Source organism: Vicugna pacos, chromosome 10 (assembly GCF_048564905.1).
Source record: "Vicugna pacos chromosome 10, VicPac4, whole genome shotgun sequence".
Taxonomy (NCBI): domain Eukaryota; kingdom Metazoa; phylum Chordata; class Mammalia; order Artiodactyla; family Camelidae; genus Vicugna; species Vicugna pacos.
In genome coordinates this window covers 49,767,686-49,785,797 of record NC_132996.1, presented here as the reverse complement: position 1 = coordinate 49,785,797, position 18,112 = coordinate 49,767,686, and the positions used below count along the sequence as shown (strand labels likewise).

Here is an 18,112-nt window from a genome sequence, read left to right as displayed (position 1 = left end):
TTTTGTCACTTAATTTTATCCTTGAACATTTTTAAAGAGACAAGTCATTTAATTATAATACCCTTACGCAATATCATGGAGGTGTATGTAAGTAAGTTTTTTCTACATTTCTATAGGAGAAATTTTTAGGAAACCATTTATAGAGCTCTTACGATGAGTAATGCACTATCCTAAGTACTTTACAAGTACTGATCAATCCTTTTAATAACACAAGGAGATTGACATAGTTGCTATTCCATTTTAAAGATGAACAAACAGAGGCCCAGAGAGATTGAGTTATTGCCCCAAATTATGCAGTGATTAAGAGATGGACCTGAGGTTAGAATTCAGGGAGTTAGTTCCAGGGCTTGGGTAACCACTAAGAAGAACCACTTCTTGAAGTCACAGTTCCTGCTCTCCAGAGCTCACTGGAAGAGAGAGACACGCGAGCAGGCTCCATTCTGCAGTGAGACAGACTTGCGGGAACACATATAGGGGGTTGGGGAGGACTTCCTGGAAGAAATGGCCTTTGAGCTGAGTGAATGAGAATGAGATATTTGTGCTGGAAGCTGACAAAGGGAATGGTGAGAGACAGTGTGTGTGTGTGTGTGTGTGTGTGTGTGTGTGTGTGTGTGTGTGTGTACACTTCCTATGGAGGGTGGGGAAGGACATTCCAGGCAGAGAGAATAGTATGTGTAGAGGCCTGGAGTGAGCACAGCGTGATCTGGGCGCTATGAGCAACCCGGTATATTTAGAAGGTGGAATTTAGGGGTGGGGTGATTAGAAATGAGGCCAGGAATAGTGCCTGGTATTTGGCTGCCATTATTATTTAATATATGAATAGATGAAAGCTTTTAGTGTTACAAATGCAATCACGAGGCAAGCTCTTAATTAACTGGAATGCTTAAGGCATTGTCCTTTATAATTAGGAAGGCTGTCTCCCCCAACCTCTTTGGTTTCAAACTTTGTTCGTGAATGTGTGAGGAAATGTGTGTGTCTTCCTTATATCAATAAACACATTTTCACAAGCCCACTTCAGTCTTTTGCAGCTGAAGCTCTTTCAGGTCTCCCACGTAAGCATCCAGAATATTATAGGTCATTATCTATTACTGGTCATTACCTATTTCTAGGTCGTTACCTAAAGGTCATTACTGGAGCTGGTGATGTTGCTGGTTGAGAAATGTGAGTTAAATGAATTTATTCCCTATAAGACACATATGGTGTAATGTGGGTTATTCATGCTTAGGATTGGCTTGTTTTCAGGTAGGCTAGAACTATTATGAATTAGAATTTTTTCCCATTGATTCAGCTCATTAGTACCAGGAACAGACAGGACTTTTGGCTCCTTGTGCTGATCTAGCAGTTGCTAGAGTGTTGTTTTGTTAGGCAGAAGTTAAGGAAAGGAGAAATACAAGTCTGGCAAATGAAGTAGTTAGCAGTGCCTTAATTCTTACCATAGTGGTTTTTTGGCCTCGTCTGGTTGGGATATTGTAGTCATGAGGCCAAGAACAAGGTCACCGCGTGGATCTGCTTTAATCTACGTCCAGGGCTGACTCCACAGATGTTGCTCTGCCCTAGAGATCATGGGGATGATGCATAGCCAACTCCTCACAGCAGGTCAAAGCCCGCACTCTAACATCCTGTGCTGGCAGTGGTCAGTTGCTTCCTTTTTGCATGTAAATTATTTATTTATCGGGGCCCTTTTTGGTATAGCCAGGGCTGGCATGGGGGGGTTTCCTAAGCCCCGGAGAATCAGTGCGCCTAGTGTGCCTTTGCTGTCCCTTTTGCTGGACAATGTCCAGCCTTCGTGGCCACTGTCAAGGGTGGTAAGGGGAGGAGGGAGGGACTAGGGATTCCCTTCTGGCTTCAGGGAGAGTTTCCTTTATTCCAAGCTGGGAGTCACTGCAGTCTTATGGATGGGTTGAGGGCATTCAGGGAGGCAATAACAAATCCCATCTCGCTGCTCAACCCGTGGGAAGTTGCTGGTGGGGAGGGAGATGTGTTTTTTGCCATCTTGAATTCAAATTCATGAGGTATTTTTCCACAGGATCTATGTTATAAGTGATATTTAGATTTTTAGGGCAGCCCACAAAGCTCTGTTTGCCTAAAGTGTAGCTGAAGAAGAAATGTGTTTTGGTTAAGTTACGGTTTATAAAAGGCAATGTTTTTCAAACTATTTTCCCCCTGCAGTGGAATCTCTCCTTCAGATGAATGCACAGGGAACTGCAATATATATAACAGATAAATGCAGAACTACTCTGGTTGAAGCAAGATTCGGCCTCATGGTCACTAAGTGTTGGTCCCTGAGATTCACTTTCCTTTTGGGTTGACGTCACTGATCACTGCTGCCATCATCCCTTCTTTCCAGAGAGGGCGCTGTCCACCTTTCTGCTGCATTGCAAGGGGGAGGGGTGGGTACACGACTCTGTGGTCAAGGGAAAACTAGTGGTTCTAAAAACTGGTCTGTGGATCAAGTTGCATAAGAATCACGTGGGAAATAAAAAACAGATTTTAAAAAAAAGACAAATAACCAAAACGATCTAGGGCTATTCCTCAAAATTCCAATTCAGTTGCCCTAGACTAGGTCGTGGAATCTTTACATTAAAAAACTACTCCAGAGGATAAAGATGTTTGGAAGCTTGGACACCAGCTGCCTTCAGTTCCTGGCTACCTCCTGGCCAGAGGGTGTCCCTCCCCACCACAGAGGAGGAGGCAGATCCAGATATGGGAGAAGATCTGAGGGAGGGACAGGAGTATCTTCCTTGCCTGTGGCCTGCCCGGTACAGACTGGCTGTTGGTTGGAAATCTGTTTCATTTCCATTAATTGCCAGGAGGAGTCTTCACAGCCCTCTCCACGCAGGGCTGTGGCCTCACCCTCCGGCTTTAACTGAACCAGTGCAACAGAATGCAATTCATTTAACCTCCCCCAGAGTGAAACCACAGATGGGAGCTGAGGGAGTCTTTTCATATTACTAATCTGGGAACTGGTTCCCTGATGTCTAAGGTTTTAGAATTTATTTATTTATTTGTTTGTTTGTTTGTTTTTAGAAATGTGCTCCAAGTCTAATGATCCATTTAAAGGAACAATCATAGCCACTAAAGCTCTTGGAAAGAACCCTGAAGACTTTGTGTGACTCTGTGTTTTGTTAACGTTGTCAGGATGATCCCCCTGATCCTGGATTGTTCCGAGTCAGGCCAAAGGCAGCCCGGGGGAGGCTCTGAAGTGTGGGGCCCTTCTAAGCACAAGACCCTGTGTGACTGAACAGGTCACACACCCATGAAACTGCAGAATCCATGAGGTAAGAAGTTTTACTATTACTCTTATTATTTCATGCCTTCCACTTCCTTTCTGTACCCTACATTTGCCAGTAATAGCCATGCACGCCCTCCCCCATCAAAGCACATGCACAGGTATTCAAGTGTTCTTAGGGTCCCTCAGGTCTGTGGAGTTTGCTTTTGCTTTTTTTTTTTTCTTTTTTTGGTTAATTTCTTGCTTGAACCTAATAACAGAAATCGCTGATTATAAGGAAAATCATCCAGAATGTCTCCACTTACATATTCTGCTTTTCCTTTCCTTTTCCATGTCCATATCTGGGTGTAATTATACCAGTTAATTTTGTATTCTCTTGATTTCCATGTTATTCGATAGTTTTCCTAAGTTAGTTTTCAGAAAGAAAATTATTTTAAAAATTAATGAAATGTTAGTTCATTGTTAACAATTACAACATAGGTTCTAGATCTTGAAGAAGGAAACAGGGGCTGGGGAGGGAGGAAACAGGAAGGAACCAAGAACTGGAGAGAAAGACAGAGGAGAGACTTAAGGGGATTAAGGGTTTTGGGGAGTGGAGTTTGGGGTCCCAGATGCATGAAGAGCATACTGGTTGTTAATAATAATAATAACAACAACAACAACAACTTACATGTTGTGCTGAGTACTTTATGGAGCTCATCTCATTTGATCTTCACAATAACCCAAGACAACAGATGTGACTGGTATCACTAGGAAGCAGAAGAGGAGCCTGAGGCACTGGGAAGTTAAGTGACTTGCCTTGGGTTATATGACTAGTTAAGTGTTGGATCAAAATTGGAACAGCTCAGGCGGGCTGCTGCAGAACTTGTACTCCTATGTGCTTTGTGTTTTGTTGTTATGGCTGTTATTGTGACTGAAGTATTTTAAAGCAAGTTCCAGTCATTAAGGCATTTCACCCCTCCATACTTTATTATGTGTTTCTAGAAAATATGGATATTTTCTTATACAACTATAGTACCATTGTGATATTTAACAAAATTAGTAGTAATTCCTTGATATTGCATATAGTCCAATCATATTCAAGTTCCTCTAGGGACGAACCATAATTTAACTATTTTTCTCTACTCTTTTATATTTTGTTTAATTTTCTCTCTTTGTAAAATACGCTTCAGTGAACCTCTTTGCAAATAGAATACTTCCTATCATTTCATTAAAATAAGCACCCAGATGTGGAGTTAGATTGTCAAAAGTTATGATCATTTTAGTGGATACTGAAATATTTGAAAACTATTCTCCATAGGAATGCTTTTTTTAACATTAAAAAATTAAAACATAAGGTTTCTCAGATTCAGTCGGAAGATCCCATGAGTTCTTTGGGTAACCACAGACTTAGGGGTGGGTGTATAATTGAAGGTTGGTCCCTACAATATTTTCTGATATCTTTCAAAAAGGTGACAAAGGAATTTGCATTGTATGACCCAGAACAACATGTCCAAGAGAGGCAACCCACAGTTCAGGGAAGAAATGAAGATAACTGAAGTGATGTCCAGATAGAGTGACTTAGTCTGTCACAATATTGTGATTTGGACTCACTTTAATACATCTGTTTTATAGGGGATTTTGTTTTTCTTTTCTTATGTTCTAATGGATTCTAGCTTGGCTGTTCTAATGATTCCACCAACAGCCACTTTAGATATCCATTTCAAAATGACTCTTAGTCAGTTTAAGTGTCATGGAGCAAAGTAAAAACAAGAAATGAAAGTCTTACCACTTTCCCCAGTGCTTGCTGTTACATGCCAGGTGGTTGTTCTTGTCCTTGCTTTGCCTTTTTCATTAGATGATGTTTTGCAGGTGTCTTCTGTACGGAGTACTTTGTTGTCTTTAGGAATGAAGAATGTATTACAATGGTAATTTCATAGAAAGGATAAGTATTTAGAATAGTAGTCTCACTGGTTCCCTCACACCCTCATGCCTGCCTCCTTACCTAAGTCTGTAGCATCTTTTCTTTGCTCATCAGATAGTACTTGTTGGCTATATTAGTTAGGGTTTGACTAAGATGCTGTAACAAAGATACTCTAAAAGTACAGTGGTTTAGAAAGGTAGAAATTTCTCTCTCATGTAACAATTCCGAGGTGGTCCAGGTAGATGGGGCCCTTCTGCTCCATACAGACAATTAGAATCCTGGGCTCCTTCAATTTTTAAACTCTGTCATTCCCTTAGGATATAGTCATTGTCTGCATGATTGAAGCTTGGCCCCTACTATTCTGAGTTCCAGTTTCTGGGAAAGAGAAAGAGGAGGTCTGGGACCACGGAGTTCCTTTTGGTTCAGAAGTCATACACGTCACTTCCACTCATATTCCTTTGATAAGAACTGAGTCACATGGCCACACCTAACTGCAAAGGACGCTTACAAGTGCAGTTTTGGGCTAAACAGACTTGTGTCCAGGAAGAAGAGGAGACCAGATTTTGATGGGCAAGTAGCAGTTTATGACATTATCTATGAACATAGGTTCTAGAGTCAGACAGACATGAGTTCCAATTTTGATTCTGTCACTGACCAGCAGTGTGAACCTAGAAAAATGATCTATCTTCTTGATTTTCTTATTAGAAAAGTGGAGATAATAATTTCTATTTTATGGGGACTGTTATGAGAATCAAGTTGAATGAGTGATTTAATTACAAAGCACTTGAGAAAAAGCGCTGGTGGTTAAAAGCATAGAATTAGGAATCGGACTCGCTGAATTAAAATCCTGGCTTTATCTTTACTAGCTGTGTGGTTTTCAAGAAATTATACAAAATTCTCAGAGATTCACGTTCTTCTTCTCTAAAATGAAGATACCATTAGAGCCTACCTATAGAAAGAATTCAATGATGTACTCCATACTGGGTTTATTAAATGACTTATTCATGCTCAATAAATCATGGTGGTCTTTTTGTAGTTATTATTATGTCTGTTCATTTTGAAAACTCCTGAGTGTGTCCCCCAAAAAGAAGTAGTAAGTTTAATTTGTGTAAGCATGCACCTGTTATGAGTTGCTGCATTCTCTTACACCTCTTGTTACTGCTTAGCTCCTACATCCTGTTAACATGTTCACATATTCAGCTTGTAAACAAGTTCCTGTTTGATTTCTTGGGTAAGCATCCACTGATGACTTTATATTCTAAGTCATATAGGCTAGGCTGTTTAGTGTGAATTCCATAGCTTGTCTCAGAAGTTGAATACATTTTTTCCATAATGGTCTCAATCCCATCAACCATTCTGAATGGATTAAGCTGGCCTGAAGAAATCTCTCTGTGGATAGCTAAGCAATGTAATAAAAATGGAAAACTCAGGGATGATACACGGCTGTTTTAACCTCAGGATATCTCTCTCTCTCATATCATGGCAATGACCCTGAATTATAATTTTCAGGTCTGATTTTGAGACTTATTTGCAGAATTCTGCTTCTCTGATTTTATGCAGATAACCTGAAGCCCTGTGATTGCTCCTCTTCTCTCCCAGGGACCTTCCACGATTCCCATGTGACTGCAGGGACACTTGCCTCTTCCCCAGCTTGCCACCCCCTACTTATAGAACTGACACACCGCTCTGTTGTACCATTGTGCTCTCCTGAGTACTGTGGCATTCAGCCTGGCTCCGGTGATATAAAATGAGGGGGTATGGATGCCTTTTTCAAACTTGAGACTAGCAAAAGACAAAACCCCCTTTTGTTCAAAACCATTAGAAGTGCAGTCTTGAGTTCCTGAGAAACCGTAGGATGGGTCCTTTTCTTCCCCACACCCCCACCCGCTGGCTGCTGTAGTTTTGCATGAAGTAATTGAGCAAATCAAATACCAAACCTATAAAAGGTAGCATTATCAAAGTGAATGAACGAACGCTTACCTAGCAGAACTGTAAGACATGGGAAAATAGGAAGACAAGTTAATGATCTAGAAATTGTATAGCTGTGCTGTCTTAGAATCATGGCAAATGGAACATATGGCATTGGGTCATTTTTTGCATTGATATGAAAAGAAAATGAGTTTATTTTACAAATAAATGGAGTTTGTGTTTCTGTTTGCTATTCATGACAATAATGTTTACCTCTCTTGAAATAGAAATATGTCACCTAAATATTAAATATAGAGAAAGATTTTTTCAACTATTAATGAATAATTTTTCTTTACATACCGTGCCTTCATCCACTTCAATTAACACTTTGTGCTTTTCTCTTCATTTGCTATTACTTTGTCTGATGAGGCTGTCTGTGAACAGAGGCATCTTAAGAAAAAAAGAGGGAATTTGTGAAAAGACAGACATGTTAAAGTTAGTATTTGCCTGAGTATTAGAATTTTAGATTAAGGTCTAGAATCAAATTCACTTCATATTCTCGTGGATTTTAAGATACAACAGTTTTTCTATTTCCTATTTTGAGATTCAGAATAGGCCTAGGATTATATTAAAGTTGCCAAAAATGAAAAAAATATGCCACATTCATTGCTGTCATTATGGTGGACATTTATTATTTTTATCTTCACAGCATCCTGATATCAGAGGCCTTCTTTTCCTTATGGAAACCACCCTGCCCTATTCTCAGTTCTTGTGACCCAAGTGTGGCCAATCAAAGTTCACAGTAATTGGGTAAGAAATGGGCTGTGTCTGAAGCCAGGTTAGTCTAAGTCAGCTTAAGACTTTTGAGAAAAAGAAGTTCTCTATCCATTGAAATTTCTAGGCTAGAGAATGAAGTATAAAGCTGACAGAGGCCATGTAGTCTTCTCCATGGTAAGAGTCTGCCTGAGACTGAAGCCAGCTGGGGGAAAATTAACTCAAGAGAAGGAGACAGATTTCTGCCATATTGTCTGAGCCTGAAGTGAGATTTAACCTACTAAATTTCTTATATCACCCCCTGCCCCTGACTATTCTGAACTGGTTTTATCAACTTACAGGTGGAAGAGTTCTGGCCACTACAGTCATCATGATTTTCCTCAGGGAGCATTTGTTCGACACCTGGGTCATTGCGTATTAACTACTTCACAGGTAACAGGAAAATACAGTATTAGTAGAATGGTAGAATGGATAGGACTCTTGGTCCAGTTTCTCATCTAATGCAGAACCCCTTTCCTCAGTATTCTTCATTGATAGTCATCCAAGAATCAAAATCACTTCATTTTTCCAAGGATTTCCAGATGCAACAGTGTTTTCGTTTCCTATTCTGAGTTTCTGAAGAAGTCCTGAATTCTATTCTGGTCCCTACTTTAAAAAAAATCCACTCCACTACCTTGTCAGATAGCTCACTGCTTTACAAAGTAGCACATTCCAGTTTTGGAAAGCTTTAATTTTCAGAAGGTTTTTCTTTTATTGAGTTGAAATATGTTTTATTTTTATATCACTCATTGGTTCTAATGCTTAAAACCATGCTGATTAAAGAAAAACCCTCTTTTACAAGATAGTATTTCACGTATTTGAAATACCAGTCACATCTCTACTTTGCCTTCTTTGCTCCCAGCTACATAACCCCAGTTGCTTCTCCCACCCTTCACGAAATGGAGATAAACAGACCACCTTGGTTGCCCTCACCTCGATTTACTTCTGTTTGTTAAGTATCCATGGTAACCCAGGACCAGCACTGAGCTAGGACCGCCTTTGTTTTCCTCTAGACACTTATAATGAGGGCAGCCTATCACCCAATTATATTTGAGGGCTTCTATTTCCCACCCAGTTTCTGGTTCATCACAAGCTTGTTGTGAGCTAGTACTTTCTTTCCCTCCCTCTTTTTTATTTTATTTTATTTTATTTTATTTTTATTTTTTGTGCAAACAGTTTTTAAGACAGGTCTGTGTGTGAGTTTTGGTTATTTGAGTCTGTTTTAGGACTTTGCAACAACCATGAGCTTTTGTTCCCCTAAATACCCAACACCATGTGGAAAGTATTGTTTTGCCCATGTGTTCCTGCCTCATTTGGGACCTTTGTTGTGTAGAATGATGTAAGAGCCAATCACCGTTACTTGGGTCACTGAAATAGCCCATTGAGTAGATAAGAATATTCATTTTATCCATTAGGAGCTGTATTCAGATGTGGATAAGAGAGAGTAGCATAAATACACATAAAGTAGTTTGGAGGGAGGCAATCCAGAGCTGGTATGATGTTTGCATAAAGCTGTGAAGGACTCAAGTCCTTCTGTATTTATGTTCCACCATCCCCGTGCCTGGCTTCCATTCTCAACATTGCTTCATAGTCTTAAGATGACTTTCTAATATCTTGTCCACATTCTAGACAATAGGAAGGACAAAAGGTTGCTTCTCCTAATAGAATAAGCTTTTAAGGAGTTCCCCTAAATCTCCCCAAACCTCTCCTTTATATTGTTTTGGATGGTATTAAATCATGCTGCAAGGGAAGTTGGGAAATATTGGGTGTATCAGTATAACCAGCCAGAAATTGAGGCTCTGCTACTAAGAAAGGAAGGAAAGTGGGTATTAGGAGATTAACAGCCACATTCCTAGAATGCTATATTGAAATATTTCCTTATGACCTTGGAAGGAAAGAGCAGCAAAAAGAGCCACTTAATTTGGACAACTCTTGTGTGACCTTTGGGTTTGGTCTGCTCTGTTTTCCTCTCCAGGAGTTCTCCTCTAGGCCTAAATGGAAAGGTTAAAACACAGTTGTTTTTTCAGTCCTTCCTCCTCCCCTCTTGTTTGCTTGCATCTAGTAGTAATCTGCCGACCTTGCAGTGGCAAAGATGAAAACTGTTGGAGCTTAACAGTGTTTGACTTAAATTGAACTCCTTCTTTAATACAGTGAGAATGAGGTCTAGTCTTTCCTTCTTTAATAAAACAACTGAGGGAATAATTAAATTCGACATAATATTTAATACAGACTATTCTTGCTTTGCATAGTTCTGATATACACAAATTTCAGTTATCACAATTAAATAACACCAGTTTCCCAACAACAGGGTTCAAATCTCAGTTACCAAACATATTAACTGATAAGTTGCATAACGTACAAACTTTGCTGCTAGATTTTTAGACCACAGGACACTACAAAAGTGACAGATGCACATCATGATTGATGACCAATCTTGTCACTTCTTTCAAAGTCTGTCAGTGATTGGTCACTGTGCATCTGTTACTCAGTTCACGGACAGGCAGCAAAGTGTGTATTTGTGTTGCCTCCTTGTTTCCCAGTGATAAGCACATATGGCACTTAACAAATACGGATAATTAGAAAAGAGTATTGTTCAACAAAAATGACAATGCAACAAAGAAACAAAAGTACTAGTGGTGAAAGTGAAGTTCAAATCAAACATAAATGGAGTGTAGAAGAAATAGCTAATTTTGGGAATGTCAACATTACTGTCTTTTGAAAGACATGCAATCAGAGGAACTTAGTGAAGGCAAATTTATTGACATAAACGAGGAAAGTGGTTGTATGAAAGGATAAAAATGTCCCAGGGAACGTGACCCCAGCAAAAAGTTCACATAGAAGGAACTCTTGGAGATATTTCATGACCTTGAAAATACAAGGGATAAAATGTTGGGAGCTTGATGTAAACTTAGATGGCAGTGTGACAGTTTGCCGAGGCACAGAAACGATGCTCCCTCCCCACTGTCAGTTATGTGATGACAAGAAGGCAAGACCCACTTAAGCTAATCTTGGTAAGTTTTTCACAAATAAGACATTTTACTTTCAATGTTGTAGTACTTTAATAATGTACTAAGTAAACATCAGCTTTATTTTTTTCATTTCCTTATACATTTATAACCAATAGTGAGAGAGTTTTTAATGTTTTGACAAAAATTTGTTAGAGGTCATAGAACAATTATGAGACTTCCCATTAAGACAGTTTTGCACAGTCTCAACTTACATGGTCATTTTATGTTCCTGTCCTACATGCAAGATGAGGATCGCCTATAGTTCACAGAGTTACACAATTTAATATCCACAAAAATTTTGTAGCTTAAGCAAATATTATCACACCCATTCCATTCATTCATTCATTTGTGTAAATGAAGTCACAGAGATTTGGTAGGTTCAAAATTACATAGCTAAATAACTGACAAGACTTGAACCATGATAATTTCACTTTAAATTCATTGCTTCTTATAGCCCCATTACCATGACACCCACAGTCTTTCCAGATTATTTCATGTGAGGTATAAACACAGAAAATGTCCTAAGTGGTTAGGCCCCCAAATCTAATGTGTTCCATGTCACATGCCACTGATTGGCGGACTGGTTATCAGTTTTAGGTTACAAGCAACATAAACCAACTTCAACATGGTAAGTTAGTACAGTAATGGTCCCCAATGAATCACATCTCCCTGTAGCCTCTTTTCTTGGCAGGGTTTCTTTGTCACTCCTCCCATTAACAGATGAAGTCTATTCTCCCGTCCCTTAAATCTGGTTTTGTTTCAAGCTATCTAACCAATAAAATATGGTATAAGGGAGGGTGCAGCTTCTTTTATTCTCTCTGAACACTTCTCCATCATTTAAAGAAGTCCAGTTTAGCTTGCTGGAGGATGAGATACCATAGAGAGAACTGAGGTGTTCCAGCTGGTGGCTCCAACCAGCTTCCCAATAAGTAAATGACTGAGGCAATCCGGGGTCAGTCAGCCCCCAGCAGATCTACCACTGACCACAGATATTTAAGTGAACCCAACTGATACCACATGGAGCAGAGGAACACCATTCCAACTGAGCCCTACCCGAATTGCCAATCTATAGAATTGTCAGTAAATAAATGGTGGTTATTTTAGGCCATTAGCTTTTGGAGTGGGTTGGTATGCAGCAAACCACTAACTTGCATAGGAAAGAATTTATTGAGAGGATTTGAGATTGTTTTGTAGATTTGAAGGGAAAGTTGAAGAATAGAAAGCCTTATAGCAGGAATTACTCAACATTCTTGCCTGGGTATCACTTCTGGAGTGAATTATCTCTGGTTATTTCTCTTGTTCTTGTGCTGTTCTGCTAAAGATTCAGAGTCTTGAGGGAGAAAATTTGATTCGCCACATGTCCATCTTACGGATGTATTGATTTATGAGAGGAGAATCTGATAGAAGAAACTTTCAGTTTCCTCTTAAGCTTTTGTAGTTGGGGAGGCAAACACTTGGACTTACCTCCCTCAAACTCTTCACAGATACTTCTCCCAGTCTGAACCTGAAAACTCAGCTAAGGTTGGTATTTTAGAATCCAGGCCAGCTGGCACTTGAATCAGGATAACACTGTCCTGCCAAGACTCAACCCCTCTTAGAGCTTTGGTTTGGTGGCAGTTACACATTGTATTTTCGATATACTTTCAATCTCTTGGTTTTTTGAAGGATTTTTGCATAAAAATCACATTTTTGCATTCTTGTCAGATTCGGATGCATAGTTTTTCTAACGTCCTAATCCTGTTAGTGAGATATGGTATCCAAGAAGAAATAGCCAGTTGGAGAATCCCAAACTGTATGAATGTTGACCTATCAAAGAGAAAAGACTCCAATTATTATCAATGAAAAACTGTTCCAAGAAAATATAGAAGGAAAATTATTACATAATAAATTTAGTTTAAAGAATATTTAGATCTCTGATCTGGAAGGAAACATAAGAAACAGTGGTTGCCTCTGGGAAGAGGGATGGATGGCGGGAGACCAGGGCAGGAGGGAGACTTCAAAATTTTGAATGTCTTTGAAGGCTTACCTGTTGAAAAACAACTAAATGAAAACAACAAAGTAAGCGTGAAGTGCTACAAATAGTTCCTCTATCTTTTGTTTTGAGAACTTCCATTGTGTTTTTTAATGCTTCAAGCAAGTTTTTGCAGGAGAATAATAAAGACATCTTCCTTAGCCTTATTCCCTTGACTTAGTAATATGGGTTTTTTTTCTGGCTAAAATTTTGGTTGTTGCTACCCTTAAGATTTTTCTTTTTTCACTCAACATATCTTATTTCAGTATTTTCTATCCTGGTATTAATTGATCTTTGTCATCCTAAACTCTTTTAACTAGTAAATGATATTCCATTTTTCATCTTTGTAGTCTTCTTGCATAATATTTGATATTTTAAAAACAGCCTACTGCTTCCACTTATTATCATCACTTTTCTCTTATCTTTTTAAAATGTGGTCATTATATTTAATGGATAAATTTTGCTCGCCCTAAAGGTAGATTGTTGCATTTGTTGGCTGTTTGAGTGTGTAATGCATTAAAATCACGGTTTGTGACTGAAGGTTTCACATTGGCAAATACAGAGATAGCAGTTCTCAGCAGCAGCTTAATGGAGATTTTTCTATTTTGAAAGACATGATTTTTGATGTTTCTGCCATGGTTTTGCCTCTTCTGGAAATAATACCAGAGCTGCATTTATTTGTGATAGGAGAGAGACTGTAGAAAGAAAGGATGTTGGCTTCAAGGTACAGGTTTTGGCAGATCCAGTGCCATCTCATTGGTTACAAAGCCTTTCTGGAAAGCGTGCAATTATTCAGCTTGCACAGCACAATTAAGTAAACAATTCGTTTAGTCTCTCTATTGATACTCCACTGCAGCGGGACTGGGGTGGCTCGGGAGATTGGAAATGGGAGCTGTAGCCTTTTCCCTCCACGTAGGGGGTTTGGATCTGTTTTTTGGGGTAGTGACCACACAGTGTCTCCAACTGATGGCTGTGCAGCGACCCAGGTGAAACAGATTGGTGGTTTCAGGCCCATGGAGAGGTGGTCACATCTCAACATCCAGGATCCCAGCTGGCAGGAGTATATGAGGATTATACTGACATGATTCTATTCAGTTTGTGCTTTAGTGAAATTCGTATCTTGAAAATCCTACTTGCAATAAAGTGAGCTTTAGAATATCTTTATAAAGCTCTGAGTGGAGGTCTCAGCCTTCTACGTTTGTCCGATGATTAGCACGCTTGGCCTGTTTACTTTGGCTTAGAGGCTTTAAGAGACTTTAGGGTCATAAGATTTCTCCCAGTTCTCTCCCACATTTGTGAATGTCGGGGATAATGTGTCTATTCACAGTTTGTACAAATTGCCAGAAGAAACACAGTCCTTGCATATAGGATTCTGTTTCCAACTTGAACTAAATTGTGGCACATCTCAATAGTTTTAGGCTGAATGAGGCTTCTTGCAAAGAAACAGATGTGTTTATAAATATCTATAAAGAAATTATTATAAAGTGCCATTCAGACCTAAGATATTTCTTAACGTAGGCCTGGGGGTCCGTGGTGACCGACCCATTGGTCTTCCCCAGCATTTTCATTTTCTAATCCTAACATTTTAACAACCTTTTCCTACATTTAGTGCGCGCGGGCGCGCACGCACACACATGTTCTATTACTCTTTCTAGTGGAAGGGAGGAATCCAGATCTGAGCTTCCGATAGATAAACTTTTCAAAACAGAATGTAAGTAGCCCGTGATTGGCCACCTGACGGACTACTTTTCTGAAGTCACTTTACAAGTCAGATCAGTGCGCAGCACCTTCTGTCCTGGCCGCGGGCTGGGCAGTGGGGTGGAGGTGGGGCTGAAGGATGGGTCTGGGTGGGTGGGAGGAGCCCTTGAGTGGAAAAGCGGCTGAATAAATAAACGCCTGCATCTGTGAAAGAGGCGCTCACCTTAGTAACTAGTGGTAGTGTTTATTTCTCTCTGTCGAAAATAATCCTGGACTCTTTCTTTTGGGTCCCTGTAAGTAGTAGGTCACTATGATGAAAATATTTTTAAACCTCCTTTGCTTTCTCGGCAGAAAAATAGAACACACGGGAGAAAAGCATGGGAGACATGGCAGGCTTGGACCTTTCATCTTCTCCTTTTCCCCTTTCTGCCCAGTCTGACGGGATTGGAGGCCCATGAACCCCTTGGCTGTGGACCGAGTCTTTATACATAGGTCCTGAGATAGTCAGGGGACACGATGGGGTTGAATTTATGACAGCCCCCTTAGTTTATGACATAGTAAAATGCCTTGTTTCATTACTTGATTAAGGTTTATTGTTTAAACTGCAAGGTATCACTTAAATACGAAACTGAATTGGAGAAGAGTGAAGTTGGATTTTTCCGTTGACAAGAAAATTATCAACTCTCATAAATTCATCAGTGAATTACAGAAACACTGGGATGTTTTTTCAACTCTTTTGGCGAAGGCTCTGTTAATTCTTTTTCAGACTATTTGAGAAGAATCTTGTGGGAGGTTATAGAACTGATCCACTGGCTTGCGGGGAGACTGATTTGACTTTTATCTCCTGTGGTTGGAGATAAATAAATAAATGCATGCTTTTATTTAGTTTAGAAGAGAAAGGCTTTATATTTATAACCTCCTCATTTCCATGACTCATAACTTTCTGAGCAGTTACATTGTGCTTTACACTGAGAGGTGTTTGGAGGAAAGTGTTACCTAAATTGAGCCAGCCATTTTGAGTGTGAGAAAATGAAATAAAAGAAAGAGAAGCAATTGATCTTTCCGAACTTCAAATTTGCAATGAATCCAGGCCCTAAGAACTAACTGTCCTGTTAAGAGGGAAGAAATTTGGTGGCTATCTTCAAACAAGCAAAATTAATTCTGGCTTTAAAGATTTCAAAAGGACATTTTCAACTTGCATAGAGTACCCATAATTTCAGGAAAAGTGGGTAGCTTTAGGCTAGATTGTTTTCTCTGTTGGTGGGTTTAAATGTGTATGAAAGCTATTTGTTTCTCATGTAAAATTGGATATGTTGACAGAAGCATTTTTTTTAAGCTTGAAGATATAAGTCTGCTTGAAAGGCTTCATTCAAAGTTGTCTTTTCCTAAGAACTTGAATTTAGTCAAACATGTTACTGTGAGATGAGTAACAGTTTGAAATATTTTACATAGATTTCTCTCTGAATTTGTATCAGAATGAGTTTGTAGAGTTAAAAGTAAATGTCAGTGGATTGGGGAGTGGGATGGTAAGTCTCCAGGGCTGAAATGTCATTTGGGAAGGGAATACTGGAACTAAAATAATGGTATCTTGGCTTTATCTTCTCTCTTTTCATTTAGTACCTCTTTCTGAATTCATAATCTTTTTTAATATTGGAAAAAAAACTAGAATTGGAATACTAGAAAAATGTAGGAAAGATTACAAAATCAGATGTTTAGACTTAGGAAATTGAAATATTTAAAGTTTTCACACAGATTTCATTATCATTTATAGCCTAGTAAAGCAAAAGAGGCATCACATTAAAATCCATATTTGGTCCAAATTTGTTCATTTTCAGCAACGCAATTTGAGGTTAAAAATTCCAGCTTTCTCTCTTTCTCCTTCCTCCCTCTTTTGCTCCATTCTTCCCTCCCTCCTTTCTATCTTTCCTTCCTTGTCCTCAGTAATGTTTAGGGCTATATACAGTTTAGTGTCCCTAGCATATGTTTAGCAGACTGTCTTCAAAAATTGATGAAAAGATTTAACTGCCTCCTCCCATTATGCATTAAAATGTCACATGTCTTCCACCAAGGATTGAAGGAGGGAGGAAAGGAAATTATGAGTACATGGTTATTAAAAAAAAAATCATTGTACCCATTTGTCATGTTGCTTCATTCATATTTGGTCCAGTCAGAAAAACTGGAGTCCAACCTTGGTTCTGCCATTAACTGACTGTTAACTTGGCCCAGCTCCTTACCATCCGTGAATCATGCTTTTCTCCTTTGTTAAAATAGAGTGCTTGGAATAGGTGATCAGTAAAGACCCTTTCTTGATTTCACACATTCTCTAACTTAGCCCTCTTCCTGGAGGTATTTTAGTTTGTTTCCTGTCTGATTTCCCAATTAATGGAGGATTTTGCCCATGGCTGCCAGGATAAAAAGAAGTGAGAATTTGGTTCTTTAGAATTTTTCTCAAGGCACATGGGAAACTTTTCTCAAAGCCAAAAAAATGGGTCACGTTTAAGTGTACTGCCTCACCACGTTGTTAAGCCAGACACATGGAAATCGTCCACAAGGTAGTCCATCTTTCTCTGTCTCTCCTCTCATTCTCTCTCTCCACCTCTTTCTCACCACCCCCATCCAATCTCACTGGTTATTTTTACTTCCTAAATATTTCTTGCTTCTAACTTCTGTTTCCATTAACAAGGCCCCAGATCAAGCCACCATCATCTCTTACCTAAATTCCTACAGCAGCCTCCTAGCTATCTCTCCACTGCCAGCCCTGCCCCGTGCCAGGCTCTTCCTCTTTCCAAAAAACGTGCTATTCCCTCAGCCCTACTTTTTACGTACCCCTAACCTTCTCCTCCATCACATGTCAGCTTGAATGTCACCTCTTCAGAGAAATCTTCCTTGACTATCTCTATCACTCTCCCACTATCATTTTCCCTTCTTTCCTTTTTGGCATTTATTACAGGCTGTAAAGTATTTATTTGCTTGTGTAATAGGTCTTTTCAGAAACTTAGGTGTGCAAAAATGGAATGTTATTTCTCTGTAGCTGAACCTAAGCCAGCTTATCAGTCCCCAGTTTGTTTGACGGCAGGGGATGGGGAGGGAAAGTCTTGCCAGCTTAAGGTAAATTCAAGTAATTCTGGATTTTCTCAGTTTCTTTTTTGGTAAATCCTCTCTATCAATTAGAAAATGTGTTCTTTTTACCTTTCTCCTTTTCTTCTCCCTTGAGGCAATTAAAATTCCGGAGAAGCTTAAGTGTTTTCTTAGCATCAGGGGCGAGGTGTCTAGTTTGTGCCATCTCTTGTTGAAGCTCCCTACTCAATGTGTATTAAATTTTGAAGGGAATCAATAAGTAATACCCCTCTTCTTCTCCAGATTCTGATCAACTGAGTTTTATAAGACAGAAGAGGAAGGCATATGGCGACTCAAGTAGCACTACCACCATTATTAAAGCTGATGTTAGAGAATGTGTTTTATATCTGTGGACAAGTGGATTTGCTCATCATTGCTCTAGCTTCAGAAAACATTCTTAAAGTAGTCTGTAACAGTAAATGGTG

General features: G+C 39.3%; 1 long non-coding RNA gene across 1 annotated transcript in view; it reads left to right on the top strand.

Moving 5' to 3' along the window:
- The window catches only part of LOC116282009 (uncharacterized), a 100,565-nt gene that overhangs the window by 30,352 nt on the left and 52,101 nt on the right, over window positions 1-18,112 (top strand). Inside the window, exon 2 of the long non-coding RNA XR_004191466.2 lies at window positions 3,139-3,278. This is a non-coding gene — a long non-coding RNA (uncharacterized lncRNA). The remainder of the gene's footprint in view (window positions 1-3,138; window positions 3,279-18,112) is intronic.